This window comes from Acomys minous (assembly GCF_964271855.1).
Source record: "Acomys minous genome assembly, chromosome: 2".
Classification (NCBI taxonomy): domain Eukaryota; kingdom Metazoa; phylum Chordata; class Mammalia; order Rodentia; family Muridae; genus Acomys; species Acomys minous.
Window position 1 is genome coordinate 100,070,174 of NC_140484.1, and position 13,412 is coordinate 100,083,585.

Genomic DNA, 13,412 nt, shown 5'->3' on the forward strand with positions numbered 1-13,412 from the left:
TGATTTCCACTGACACTGAATAAATTCACTGACAAAGCAAAAGATAAAGGGCAAGGGTAACACTTAGAAGCTGGATCCTAGACAAGAGAGGCAGTGAGAGGGGGTTCCTTACCCTCAACACCCACCGAGGGGCTCAGAAGCCTCTGGCAGGTACAGGATGAAGAACAGTATCCCTCCTCATGGATGCTGCTCTCCTCATGGATGGCTGCCTGCCCTTCCCACACCTGATGGGAGGTGCTGGGCTCTGGTCAGGGAGCCTTCTGGCTCAGGGTGTGGCCGCTCCCTCAACTGAACTCAGGGAAGAACTCACAGGCTGGATGTCCCCACCCCAACTGCCTCTGAACCTCCAGGCAGGGCAGAAGAGCCCTACCATCAGAGCAGCAGCAGCAGCAGAAGACACCAGAAAACAGCCCCTGGCCCTGTAGGCCAAAGGACAGCCCAGAACAGGACAAACCACACCAGAAGAAAGGACATGACAATGCCCAGACAAGGCCGAGTGTGGTGGGAGCAGAAGGGGGGCACGCACCCAAAACAAGAGTCCCAGAAGCCCACGGTGGAGAGCAGTGATATAAGGGAGATGAAGCTGGACATGGCGGCACACACCGTTAATCCCAGCACCTAGGGAGGCAGAGGCAGGTGGATCACTGTGAGTTCGAGGCCAGCCTGGTCTACAAAGCAACTCCAGGACAGAAATGGGTCAGAAAGGAAAACCCACCAGAGTAGGGTTAGAAGGGAATGCTGAAGAAACCACAGGGAAAACAGCAAATGGTTTTTCCTAGCAAATGGATACGGAGGATAAAGATGAAAATGTGACGGCCAGCCCAATAGTTTCTGTCCCTGACAGAGGAACCCCTACCCCCGCCACCAGGCTGGTCAGATAACTTTCTTTATAAGTATGTAATGGCACCCTTCAGATACCACTTGGAGGCTGGGGGGCAGTGGGGCGGTACAGGAAAGGCTATAGCAGGCATGCTCACAAATCTATACCTCTGAGAACTGGAGAGATGGCTCAGTGACTAAGGGCACACACTGCTTTTATAGAAGGTCAGTTCCTAGCATCCACACTGGGTAGCTCCTGACTGCTTGTGACTCCATGTCTAGAGTATCTGACACCCCAGGCCTTTGTAGACATCTGCACCCACATACACAAGCCCACATAGACACACACATAATTAAAAGTCAGGGGAAAGATTGGAAGGATAATGTAAATATAGCACTCATATGAGATTCCCAAACAATAAATTTAAAAAATAATAAAAACAAATCTTTATTTTAAAAGCCATTTGGGCTGGAGAGATTGCTCAGTTTCAGAGCCGGGTGTGGTGGTGCACACCTTTAATCCCAGTACTCGGGAGGCAGAGCCAGGCAGATTGCTGTGAGTTTGAAGCCAGCATGGTCTACAAAGCAACACCAGGACAGCCAAGGCTAACACACAGAGACCCTGTCTCGAAAAACCAAAAGAATTTTCGGAGGCTCTGGATTCCGTTCCCAGCACTCACATATGGCTCAGCTCCAGGAGATCAAACACCCTCATCTGGCCTCAACAGGCACCAGGCATATGTGCGACGCACGCACGCACAAACATCCATAGTTACAAAATAAAAATAAACAAATCTTAAGAAGAGAGGAAGAAAGAGAAAGAAAGAAAGACTGTCAGTCTAGAGAGGAGCCACGCCGACACATAGCTACCAAGAGAAGGGCTCTAGCCCTAGCAATACGGGTTTCATAGTCTCAAGAAAAGCTCTCACAGCCAGATCCGAACTGCCAAGACTAAGATGGAGCCATTTCCCATTCTCTAAGCCTGCTCCACACGCTCTCTAGAAGCAGTGGAGGGATGTGCCAGCAAGATGCAGAACAAAGCAGCAGCCACCCTCCGGGGGCCACACTGCACAGGCCATACCCAGCAGGTGCACAGGCCAGGGAAGGCCTCTGGAAAACCAACAGCGTAGAGAAAACGGTGCCAAAGACAACTCGATTGATTCCAAGGAAGGGAGAGGCACATGTGGTGCATAGGTCTCCTGCAAGTCACATTCAGTCACCTACCAAAGAATCCTATTGCCATGGGACAGGAGCAAAGGTACCATGGTGTTTTTTTGGGTGGGGTGGGTGGATGGGAACATCCTCATGTGTCGTCATGGTAAGTTAAGGGAAAAAGCTTACAAGGAAGACTCCTTTTCAAAGGCATATGGCATAGGAGATGGCCATGGAGCTGGCAGTGCTGCCGTGTGGGTGTGGGGGGGCAGTGAGAGTGGCAATGAGGAGCACACTTATTACAATAAAATGTGCACGGCAACCTGCCACTTAAGCTGCATAGACTGCCGAATGTTCACACTCACCACAGTTTTTAAATAATAGTGTTTTTTTTTTTAATCCCACTGCAAAATGGGATGGGCACAACAGTCTCGGTGTCTCAGCTATTCTTTGGAGAATTCTTTCTTCAGAAAGCCCTGGAAGAGAGCTGGCCCTGTTGGGTCTCCTGAGGTGTGTGGCTGGCAAAGCACCTCGCCTGTTCAGGGGAGAGGGGAGGGACCCATCCTGACCACACTGGGCCTCTCCCTGCTCCCCATCATTGGTTCACAATGTTCTCGGCTTCAGCACAGCACTGGTGGCGGGCAACTCACTGCTAGTTAGAACTTGAAGCTGAGGGTCAGTATTTCTCTGTGCAAACAAGGCACACCCTCAACCACAGGGCTGCACCCCAACTCTACAGTTTTCTAGGTGGCTCCATCTTTTTTGTTGTTACTGGTTTTTTGGTTTTTTGAGACAGGGTTTCTCTGTGTAGCCTTGGCTATCCTAGGCTCGCTTTGTAGACCAGGTTGGCCTCAAACTCACACCAATCCGCCTGCCTCTGCCTTCCAAGTGCTGGAATTACAGGTGCATGCCATCATGGCTGGCTCGGTGGCTCCAACTTTGAGTAAGGGAGATCAAGTTTTGGACATCTTTAGGTGTCACACAGTGCTACCCCCTTCATCAATTAGACATACTGGACTTCTATATAAAACAAAACAAAACCTAGCCAGCCTTGGTGGCACACACCTATAATCCTAGCACTTAGGAGGCAAAGGCAAAGGCAAAGGCAGGCAGATCTCTGTGAGTTTGAGGCCAGCCTGGTCTACAAAATGAGTCCAAGATAACCAAGGCTACACAAAGAAACCCTGTCTGGAAAAACAAAGCAAAAAAACCCCTGACATGTAAATACTTAGGGTAAAGTAGTGGGTTGTCCCAGTTTTCTTTCGAAACAACTGGGAGGGAAGGATGGGGTGGTGGCTGTGGGATGTTCTTCACCATAGAAGTTTAGCAACCCCAAGCAGCAGGCACAATGTACTGGCCACACTTCCTCCCTAGCTGGAAGGCCTGGCTCCCGAGCTTTAGGTTCAGTTGCTCTACTGCTTGGGGGTGGGGGTGGGGGGTGGGATGGGGGGATAGGGGGTGCTCCCATCCTATAGCCTGAAGCATTGAACCATCACTGTCACTGTCCCTCCACTAGGGTCTAGTGTGCTTTCCATGGCTTGGAAGGCAGTGCTGGGCAAGCTATAAGGCTGCACTTGGCAAATACAGGACATGCTTGGGCCCTCCAGGCTGAGGCATCTTTTGGGCTTGCCCGTAGCCAAGCGCTATGTATGACCCCAGACTATAAACCTGGGTGCTGTAGTCAGCAGTTCTCACGGGGTGAGGCAGGGCTGTGGGGGTGCACTGTTTTTCCTGGCACTAGTCTGGTTTTGATTTAAAGGGAAAAAGAAATGGAAGCAGGCATGGCCGCATGCTCGAGGGGCCTGGGAGCACCTTGGGGAACAGGGCCTGGGGCTTAACGCAAGGACTAGGGCTGGGGCCTACAGACAGCCCCTCCTCCAAAGCCAGGCAGCAGGAGCACAGGCTGACCGCTCACTGTGGGAATGCTGGCCACGACCCCTGCAGCCCGCTTCCCAGGAGCTATTCTTGGTCTGTGTCTCCCTTTAGGGGGAGGAGAAGGGTGGAAATCATCAGAAGCTAAAGTTAGCAAAGTGCAAACAATTGAGGCCAGGAATCCGAGGTCAGCTGAGGACAACAGTTTGTTCTCTGTGGCCCTGAGGTGGTTTAGCAATAAAGGGAATTGAAAATGAAAACAGATCTGGAAGCAAACCAAGCCCTGCTGGGACTAGGCGTGCTGAGGTCTGCCCCAGGTGGGCCAGGCCAGATGGCAGAGCAAAGGCCCAGTCTAAGACCCCTCCCATGGCACCACGCTTTGCAAGGGGATCCTCTGCATCCTGACAGACACAGTCAAGGACACCTACTATTCTGGTTATAGAGATCTTAAGACAAGCCCCCCACCCCCACCCCTCACGGATAAGCTAGTTGAGGGTTTTTTTTGGGGGGGGGGGTGTTTGGTTGTTTTCTTTTTTTTCTGGAATGCCCAGCACCATAGCTATAAAGCCTACAGTAACTGCACCTTATAACTAAGCAGACAAGTCTGTGTTCTGGACCCGGTGGCCATTTTCCTTTTTAACATGACCCATTGAAACTGCCCTGGTGACAAAGAAACCAAGCCAAAAGGGAGTCTGAGGGGTGCCAGGAGCCTCCCTGCCAGCAAGTGGTAGGACTGCTTTGAGCCCAGTTCCCTGGCAAGGCGCTGCCTCCCTGTCACCACCCTCAGTGGCCCCTCCTCTTGAAGGCCCACCCAGTGTCTAAGGAGGCCACAGGCTGAGAGGAGGTGCCAGTGGAGCCCACAGCCCATGCCAGCTGTGTCGTGGCTGCAGATGGGTGGGCGGGCAGTCCCGCGCCAGCTGGAAAGTGTCCCTTCCCAACAGCAGCTCCTAGTGACTACCTGCTCCTTAGGAAATGTGGCTTGGCCACGTGATACAAGGGATTGAATACAACCTTTTATTCCATTTAAAAAAAAAAAATCCAACTCAAAGGGAGTTCTTTTCTCCTCTAAAAAACAGGAGTATCCTGAGGGTGTATAATGGGGGATGGGGTGCCCTGCCAAGAGTCAGACCAACACCAAGAGCTGCTGCTTACAGGTGTTGATCTCAGTAGTTGCTAAGGCTTCTGTCCAGCCCACACTTAGGCCAGGCAGGGCTGTCCCAGCCCATACTTTATTCCTGTGGTTTCTAAGTCTGTGCATTTCAAGCAGAAGCCAGGATGCTGACAGCCTAAGGAGCACACACGGCAGGGGCCATTCCAGGGAACCTTTCCTGCAGACCGCTGAGAAAAGAGATGGAAAGTGCGGCCCACTGTGGGCACTCCCATAAGCTAGCCCCAGGTCAGCCCTCTGCTGGGGAACTGCAGATCTTGAACTGCAAGATCTTGAGAATCCTGTCTTTCAGGGCTGGATCATAAAAGATTTTGGGGCGTGAGGCAGGGCCACAGGGTGCAGTATTTTCCTGGAAGCAGCTTTGTTTTCCTTTAAAAGGAGAGAGACTACAGTTCCTGGGTGAAAGGTGAGTCTGGGCCACTCTTGTCAAAAGCCTACTTAAACAGTGACTTCTGTTCACTGGAAACTGGAAATCCCTCTCAACACTTAACAAAAACATCCTTCCCTCTTTGCTGAGGCATGGACCACAGGGACCCACAGGCCTTCCTAAAAGGCTACTGACCCCTCCAAGGCACACATTCCTTAGTGGCCCCTAGGAATTCACACTGGAATCAAGGAGGAGGGCAGTCCCAAGGCTGCTGGCAGAGAGCACAGATGCCAAGCTCATCAGACCGGAGGCTTGAGTAAGGAAGGCTGAGAGATGGACTAACAACTGCACAGGAGCAACACTAAAGGCTAGGCTAGGGCTGTGTGACGAAACAACAGGCGCTGTGCATCGTCCCTAGCAAAACACACACACAAGTCAGGCTGAAAATCTGGTACCTTGTGGACACTTCCACAATCAAACGGGTGGTAGCTAGGCTCTGGGTTCAGTTCCTAGCACCATCAAGGATGACAAGGACAAGAGTAATGACTGTGGCCAAGGGATTGGGGACTGATTTTCCTTCCAGATTCTTCCCTTGGCAGCTTCCTGTTCCCTAAATAATTCTTAGTGACAATGCTCAACTTTTGCCATCAGAAATATAAGTGTGTCGAAGACATTCAGTGTTTCATCAACGAGGTTAACTCCTTCTAGGTGACAGCAGCACGTATCTTACCCTGCCCCAGAGCCCCAACAGTGAGCCTCAACTGTCAACACAGGCTTTCCAGGCATTGATACAGTTTCGAATGTGCCACCAGGTCCTGGGATGATGGGGTGTTCTTGCAAAGGGAGCCGTTCTGGAGACAGAAGACTTTGCCACTAGGACATCTGGACATCCATGGCCTTCCCTTTAGGTCTTCTGCTGTCAACACCATGTACTCACAGAAGGGCCATGAAAACTACCACATCCCACAAGGACCCAGGCCTGGGCTTTAGCTAAGTTGTGGAGATTCTCAGAGCTCAGTGGACAAATCTTGACCCTTATAGGTTACGAGCTCTACCAAGACGAAGTACAGAAACTTGAACCCTAGACTACATTATATACCAAACAGGTTTCTCCAAACACTTGGTGAGTGACCCCAGGTTCATGTCTTTTATTATGAGCCACGGTAAAAACCTTTGTGAGGAAACATGTAATTCCTAATTTAAAAGAAAAAAGATTTATTTATAGCCGGGCATGGTGGCCCATGCCTTTCTTTAATCCCAGCACCTGGGAGGCAGAGGCAGGCAGGTCTCTGTGAGTTCCAGGCCAGCCTGGTCTACAAAGTGAGTCCAGGACAGCCAAGGCTAATACACAAGAAACCCTATGTTGAAAAATCAAAATACGACGGGCATGGTGGCACATGTCGTTAATCCCAGCACTGTCTCAAAAAATCAAAAAGAAAAACCAAATACATAGGTAATTTATTTGTCCATGTATTTTATGTATTTGAGTATTCTGCCTTCATGCACACCAGGAGACAACCAGATCCCACAATAGTTGGTTGGGAACCACCATGAGGACACAGAATACAGACCTACTATGTATTGAGTGGGCATCTAGTGGCCTTGGTCTCAAGGGACCTGTTCTGTCTGTCGCTCTCTTACTTTCTCAAAGGACTCATGCGTCTGCCCAGGATCCCTAGGTCACAGGTGCTGGATGTCCACAGACCTTGCTCCCTTCCCTGACCCACTGTGTTTATACCATTCATAGGTTAAGAGCAGAGGCTGTGTGTTGCATCTCTAAGTCTTAGGATGGCTGAAGGTCAGAACACCAGTCTCCAGAGTTTCACAGGGCCAAGAGAGCATCATCCAAGTGATGGCCAAAGCCTCTGCACAGACTGCTGTCATGATCCGGCAGCTTCAAGGATGCTGTGAGTACTTGCTTGTTCAGGGAATAGCGAATTAATCTACTTTTGATAAACTCATACCCAAGTTCATATTGGCAGGAGAGGCACTGGTAATTGTGATCCCCGCTGGACCGTGTCTGCCCAGGTGAAACAGGCTTCAGGCAGCTCCAAGGACCTGGGCCACAGGTATAAGGGCATAGGCTGGGCCACAACCACCGGTGGAGGCCCACGGGCCCTTCTTCCCCCAGCCACCAGTATGTTTTTTCTCTAGTGCCGTGGGGCCCACAAGAGGCCCAACCCACACACGTAAGCAGCAGATACTCTACGACGATGAGGGGTGAGGTAATAAAACAGAAGCCAGAACCTGGCAGGGGACAGGGGTGAGCAGAGCACGAGACACTCCACAGTCTCCCTGTGTCCCACTGCTACCCTACAGGACGCAGGCTTCCACATAGGTGGAGGTGGCCGTGGGGAAACCATCACAGCCCAGGCAGGCAATGTATTACAAATCCAGTTTCAGCTTCCTCTTCCTGAATGCATGGGACTAGCATTTCCTGAGGGGTCTGGCATTCCCCAAGATGAAGTAATAGGGTGTTGTGGAGAGGCAGGGTCAAGAAAAAAAGAAAAATCCCATGAAGAGGAGCAATAGACCTGCAGAACACACCGAATCTAACCTCACCCCATCATCTGTGCTGCCTGACTCCACACACACAGCTGTGGTCTAAGCATCTCCCTCCAAAACTCATGTTGAAATCGCCACGTGGAATGTGATGGTCCGGAGGGGTTGAGACCACTGACATGAATTAGTCTTCGTGACTAAGATAGGGACCTCAGAGAGAACAGGAGGTCAGGAAACCCTCAGACACCGAGTCTGAAGCTGACATGACCTTGGTGGCCTTCTAGCCTCTAGAACTATGATGAGTTCCTCCTGTTTTCCAGACTTCTGGTCCACGGCAGAGGACAGCGGCCCAAAAGGATGAAGACATACCGGCCCTCCAAAAATGATATGTGCTAAAACTAATTCTAGCAACTACTGTAAGGCAAGGGTCTTGAAGGTACTGTAAGAGGGCAGAGATGCAGATTGTGGAGGCCTGAGTAAGAAAAGGTCCCAGGACCTGGGTATTTAAATGCTTAGTCGTCAGATCCAAAAAGGATTAGGAGGTGTGGCCTTTTTTTTGAAGAACAGCTTTCAAAAAAAAAAAAAAAAAGCCTGTGTCAGGCCCATAGTCTCACTCTGCTTATGGCCCAGATTGTAGAACTCAGGACTATGTCTACATGCATGCCTTCACGCTCCCCACCAAGAGGGTAGTGGACTAAACCTCTCAAACGCTAAGGCAGCCCCCAATTAAACGCTTCCTTCTCATGGTGTCTCTTCACAGCAACAGAACAGTAACCAAGACACAGATGGAGCCCCAGACTCCTAAAGCACGCAGTTAGTTGGCTGTGGCCAGAGCAGGCAGGCAGCGTGCACCTTTGCAGTGACTGGACTCAAAGGCTCCCCAGGCTGTTTATTTTTAAGTCTCCAGTGAGAACAAAGCCAAGCAGCTCTCTTCTCTCAGGTGCATCTGTGGGGGGTGGCAGAATTTCTTCTTTGAGCATTTCTGCATCAGCAAAAAGGTCTGCTATAATGTATCGCTTCCTGTTTTTTTTTTTTTTAAGGTGTGTGTGCTCCTGTCTGGCTACCCATGTACTTGCCAGGCAGGTTGCTGCTCCTATCCAGAACACACAAATTTAGCTTCCAGCACTGACTGCCCTCTGTGTTCTGCTGTCAAGTCAGTGTACAATCAGGGGAAAAGGGGGTGGCCTGAGGCACCTGCTGCTCCCATGTGCTTCTGCTGTGAACTTTTCTTTGGACTTTATCCCTTCCAGGTCATTCTGGCAAGAGAAGTTAAGTATCCACCCCAGCACCACACTTGACTTGAAGGAAGAGGCAGGGACTGCCCTTCCCTGAGTCATCCTCCACCAGCAAGAAAGCTCTGGGATGGGTTTTTGTCCCTAGCTTTCAGTCACCAATATATGCCCAGAGAAAATAAGAAGCAACCTCAAGGCTTAGGGAGGTCTGCACAGAGGGGCCAAGGCTAGGCTGGAAGTTATCTAGGACATGACTGAAAAGCATGCCTTTCCTGCTTGCCTTGGGGACCAGTGCCATCCGTGAGGGCCGGTAGCCAGTGAAAGCATACACATCCATACACTACTAAAACCATGACAACATGGAGGGAGCACTGAGAGGTAGGGTCCTTCAGGACGCCTGTAGGGCCAGTGATCACAACTGCCTGTATGTAGCCAAGCCACTTACTTCCTCCTTTGGCCTCCCAAGCCATGCTGTCACGTGTCTGCCCATGCTCAGCCTTTCATGCTGGTGGGAGTCCACGGCAGATGCCGCATCTGTCAGAAGTATCATTTAACCCACAGACCAGGACCACACACCAGCAGGGTCAAGGCGATGTGCATGGCCAGTGTCCTGAGGGTCCCTGTAGACCTACAAATGTACACCTTGTTCTAAATGGCTTACCACTCGCTCCACATTGACACACTGACACACACACACACACACACACACACACACACACACACACACACTCTCTCTCTCTCTCTCTCTCTCTCTCTCTCTCTCTCTCTCTCTCTCTGACAAGGCAGCTCCCCTTAAGGGCTGAACCTAGTTTCTAACTCTAGCAAGACTCTCTTCCCTCATTCCCCAGGCACAGACGCTGATGACAGCAATTCCCATAGTGCACTAGTCCAGCGGGTCTCATAAAAGAAGTGAGTGGCCTTGGTATGCCCAGGTAGTTCCCAGGGTACAGAAAGAAGCCTTTTTCTCACAGGGCTAGGTCAGGTGACAGCGCTCTCTGCGGACACCTGCTGATCCCTAGAGAGTCCCATGTGACCCTCTAATCTCTCAAACGTTTGCACCACCACCCCCTCAACTTACTGAGCGGCCTATTCCTGCTGCAATGTCCCCAACCCCTGGACCCCATTCTTCTGCCTCTTTTCTTGGGGCCTACATGGCCCTAAATACAGGTCTCCCGACACTTTCTGAGCTGCTGGCACACAGGGGTGGGGTGAGAGTGGCCACCAGGATATCCACTGGGATGTACTGACCATACCACACAGACAGAACCTTATATATGGCCCCAGAGTAGCGGGGACTCTCTATGTGTAAACTGAAAGACAGCTAGGGCAGCAGGCAATATGTTACGTTCATCTCTTCCTCCTGAAAAGGTGAACCCTTGGAAGGGAAAAGGCACAGGAGTGAACTGTGGGCCTGGGCCAGAGCAAACTTGAACCAAGAGAGTGCCCTGAACCTAGCACAGATGCCAGGATCACAGGTGGGAAGCAGGAGATTTTGAAAGGTAGGAGCGGCAGAGATGGAGGGGCCACAACGGCTGTGGCCTGGGGCTTCATACTGCACAGGAAGCCAGCGTCTAGGTAGAATACTGCTCAGTAAGGGATGGGAGGAGCCAAGCTGAGAAAAGCAAGTCCAGAACAGGCAAGGGTAAGGTGCCCACTGTGGAGGGTAACCTTCTGGACTCTTGGAGACAGGACTGGACAGGGGGAAAAAAAAACCTGTTTATTTCAGGGTTCATTTCTCAGAGCAGCGTGGAGATGCACCTGGTGTCTATGCAGAACCTGGGGTCTGGCCAGTATTAAGCATGCAGGCCCACTCTCCACCTGTAGAACAAGAACGGAACCTATATATCCAACCAGCAGCTGCTCACTGTACCCACAGGGCACCTGGTGGTGGGCAGGGGGCAACTGGAGTCCTCTCCTGTGGGTTATCATTTGCCTTCTGTGGCTCATGGGGCGAGTATGATTTCCCGTGGTTGGCAGAGTATGGCCTGCTTATGCCATGGCAGGTGCGCGTGAAGCAGAAAAGCTACACAGCAGAGTGAGCGCAGTAGGCACAGCTACCCTGGGCTACTGCCTCACTAAGGTGACGGTCCTTAGGCCGAAAGCACATGTTCACCAGACAAAGCCCCCCCATTTGGGTACATCAGAATCCAGTGGTAAGAAAAGGACCACAGTGTGGGGCCATGAGGCCCCAAAGCAGCTCACGCCCTTATTTTCTCAACCATGTCCACACCGCACACTCACTGAAAGACTTTTCAGTCTCAGGATACGATCTGGTGACACACTTCCTTTGGGCACCCCCTCCTTGCTGTTTGCCTCCTAGCACACCACAGTCACTTGAGCCTAGACCTGCCCCACCCCAACACTCTAGCCAGGCACCTCCCTCTGAGAGGAGGGGGGCCTCTAGGAGGCTGGCCAAGAGGGCTGGGACAGAAGCACAAGCTTCCCAGAAGTGCCCTCAGGGCACCCCAGTCCCTGGGGGACAGGAGAACCAGACAAGCCAGGGGCCTCACACCCTTCAGGGGAAAAGAAGAACCCCATGTCACCTCTCCAGCACCTTCCAGTCACACCTCACAAACACACTCACACAGTCAGGTTCGGCACATACCACTGGTCAGAACTGCCCCTGCCCCCCTCTCTGCCCTACACCCTTGACCCTCTCCTTCATCTCTTTCCCAAGCCTAGAGCATGTCCCAGGCTGTAGGACAAACTCAGCCCAGCCTCACCCAGCCCAACAATCATCCTGCAACTTCCCAGAAACATCCCGGGCAGGACATGAGGGATGCTGAGAGGCTCTACGCTGGGGCCTCGGCATCTATTTGGTTAGAGAGCTCCTCTGTCTCTACTCCACCTAGCTAGCTAGCTGCTTTCCCCTACACATCAGAGATACGGAGGACCCTGCATCAGCATGGCCACTTTAGCCATGGACTATGCTCAGTGTGTGAAAAGAATCAAGCGGGACAAAAAACAAACAAACAAAATCCACGAACTCCATCTTGTACTAGTCAACTACTGAGTATGGGGCCTGCGGCCGAGTGTCGTTGATCTATCCAGTGGCACTCTGCTGAAGAAAACTGCTAATAATTTCCTTTGCCAGCAAGTATCAATTGCAACAGCTTCTTCATTGGGGGGTGAAGTTTTGTATCCACTTCCCTTTCTCCATGCTGGGATTTTGAGTGGTTTAAACCTGGGCAGGTCTTATGCAAGCTATCAGTCTGTGCGTGTGAGGGGGGTGGGGGGAGAGGAGGGAGGGAAGGAAAGGGAGGGAAGGAAAGGGAGGGAGGGAGGGAGGGAGGGAGGGAGGGGGAGAGAGAGAGAGAGAGAGAGAGAGAGAGAGAGAGAGAGAGAGAGAGAGAAAGCGGGAGAGAACACGAACATGAAGTTGGGTGGGCAGGGAAGTGGGAAGAATATTACCAAAACATATAAAATAAAAATCTAAATAAAAAGTAATTTAAATAAATAAATAAATAAATACTAAAGAGAACCAGGCAGAGATGGGCCCCGGGGACACACGCCTGTAATCCCAGCACTCTGGGAGGCAGATCTCTGTGAGTTCACGGCCTACAGAATAAGCAAGCTCCAGGACAGCCAGGGCTACACAGAGCAACCATGCCTCGAAAAACCAAAATTTAAAAAAAAAAAAAAAAAAGAAAGAAAAGAAAAGAAAAAAGAGCCACGCAGAGAGCTAAGCCTCAGCTCCTAAGGTGACTTAGGCTTCCTGCCTGCAGGCAACAGGGAAAAGGCAGGGCCAAACAGAAGAGCCAAGCCTGAGTGCCCATGAGGAGATGGAAGGTGGTGTCAGTGTGTGTGGTGTCGGGTGTGTGGCTGAGGGAAGATTCCCCGGGCAGAAGGCATCCCTTAAAGCCAGGCCATTTGTATACAAGCACTTTATTTACTGACCACTGACCAGGTACCTGCCAAGCAACAGGTGCCTCACAGGCCTCCGAGGCAGTGACAAGAGCCACCTCACATAGTGGAGAGGGGAACCAGCCTCACACAACCAACCTACAGGCTGAGTGGGCTGGACAAGAGACCATTCCCAAGGCCCTCCTCCGCCCAGCACATAGGGTCCACAGTGGCAAAGTTCTTAGGCACGCTCTGGAGCAATCAGATACAGGGAGAGAGGCAAGCCGCGTGTTCTTATTTATAGTCACCCATCACATTCACCTCAGACCACACAGGAAGCGTTTTCATGCCAAATACACTAACACGAAGATGCCGAGAAGACAGGAAAGAGGTAAGAAAGGGTGGTTCACAGCTGAAGAGCCAACCTCAAAGAACACTTCCAGGCTTCCCTTTAGGA

At 51.3% G+C, this 13,412-nt stretch overlaps 1 protein-coding gene across 1 annotated transcript in view; it reads right to left on the reverse strand.

The window, feature by feature from the left end:
* Positions 1–13,412, reverse strand: part of KLF13 (KLF transcription factor 13) — a 52,901-nt gene that overhangs the window by 22,666 nt on the left and 16,823 nt on the right. The window lies entirely within an intron of this gene.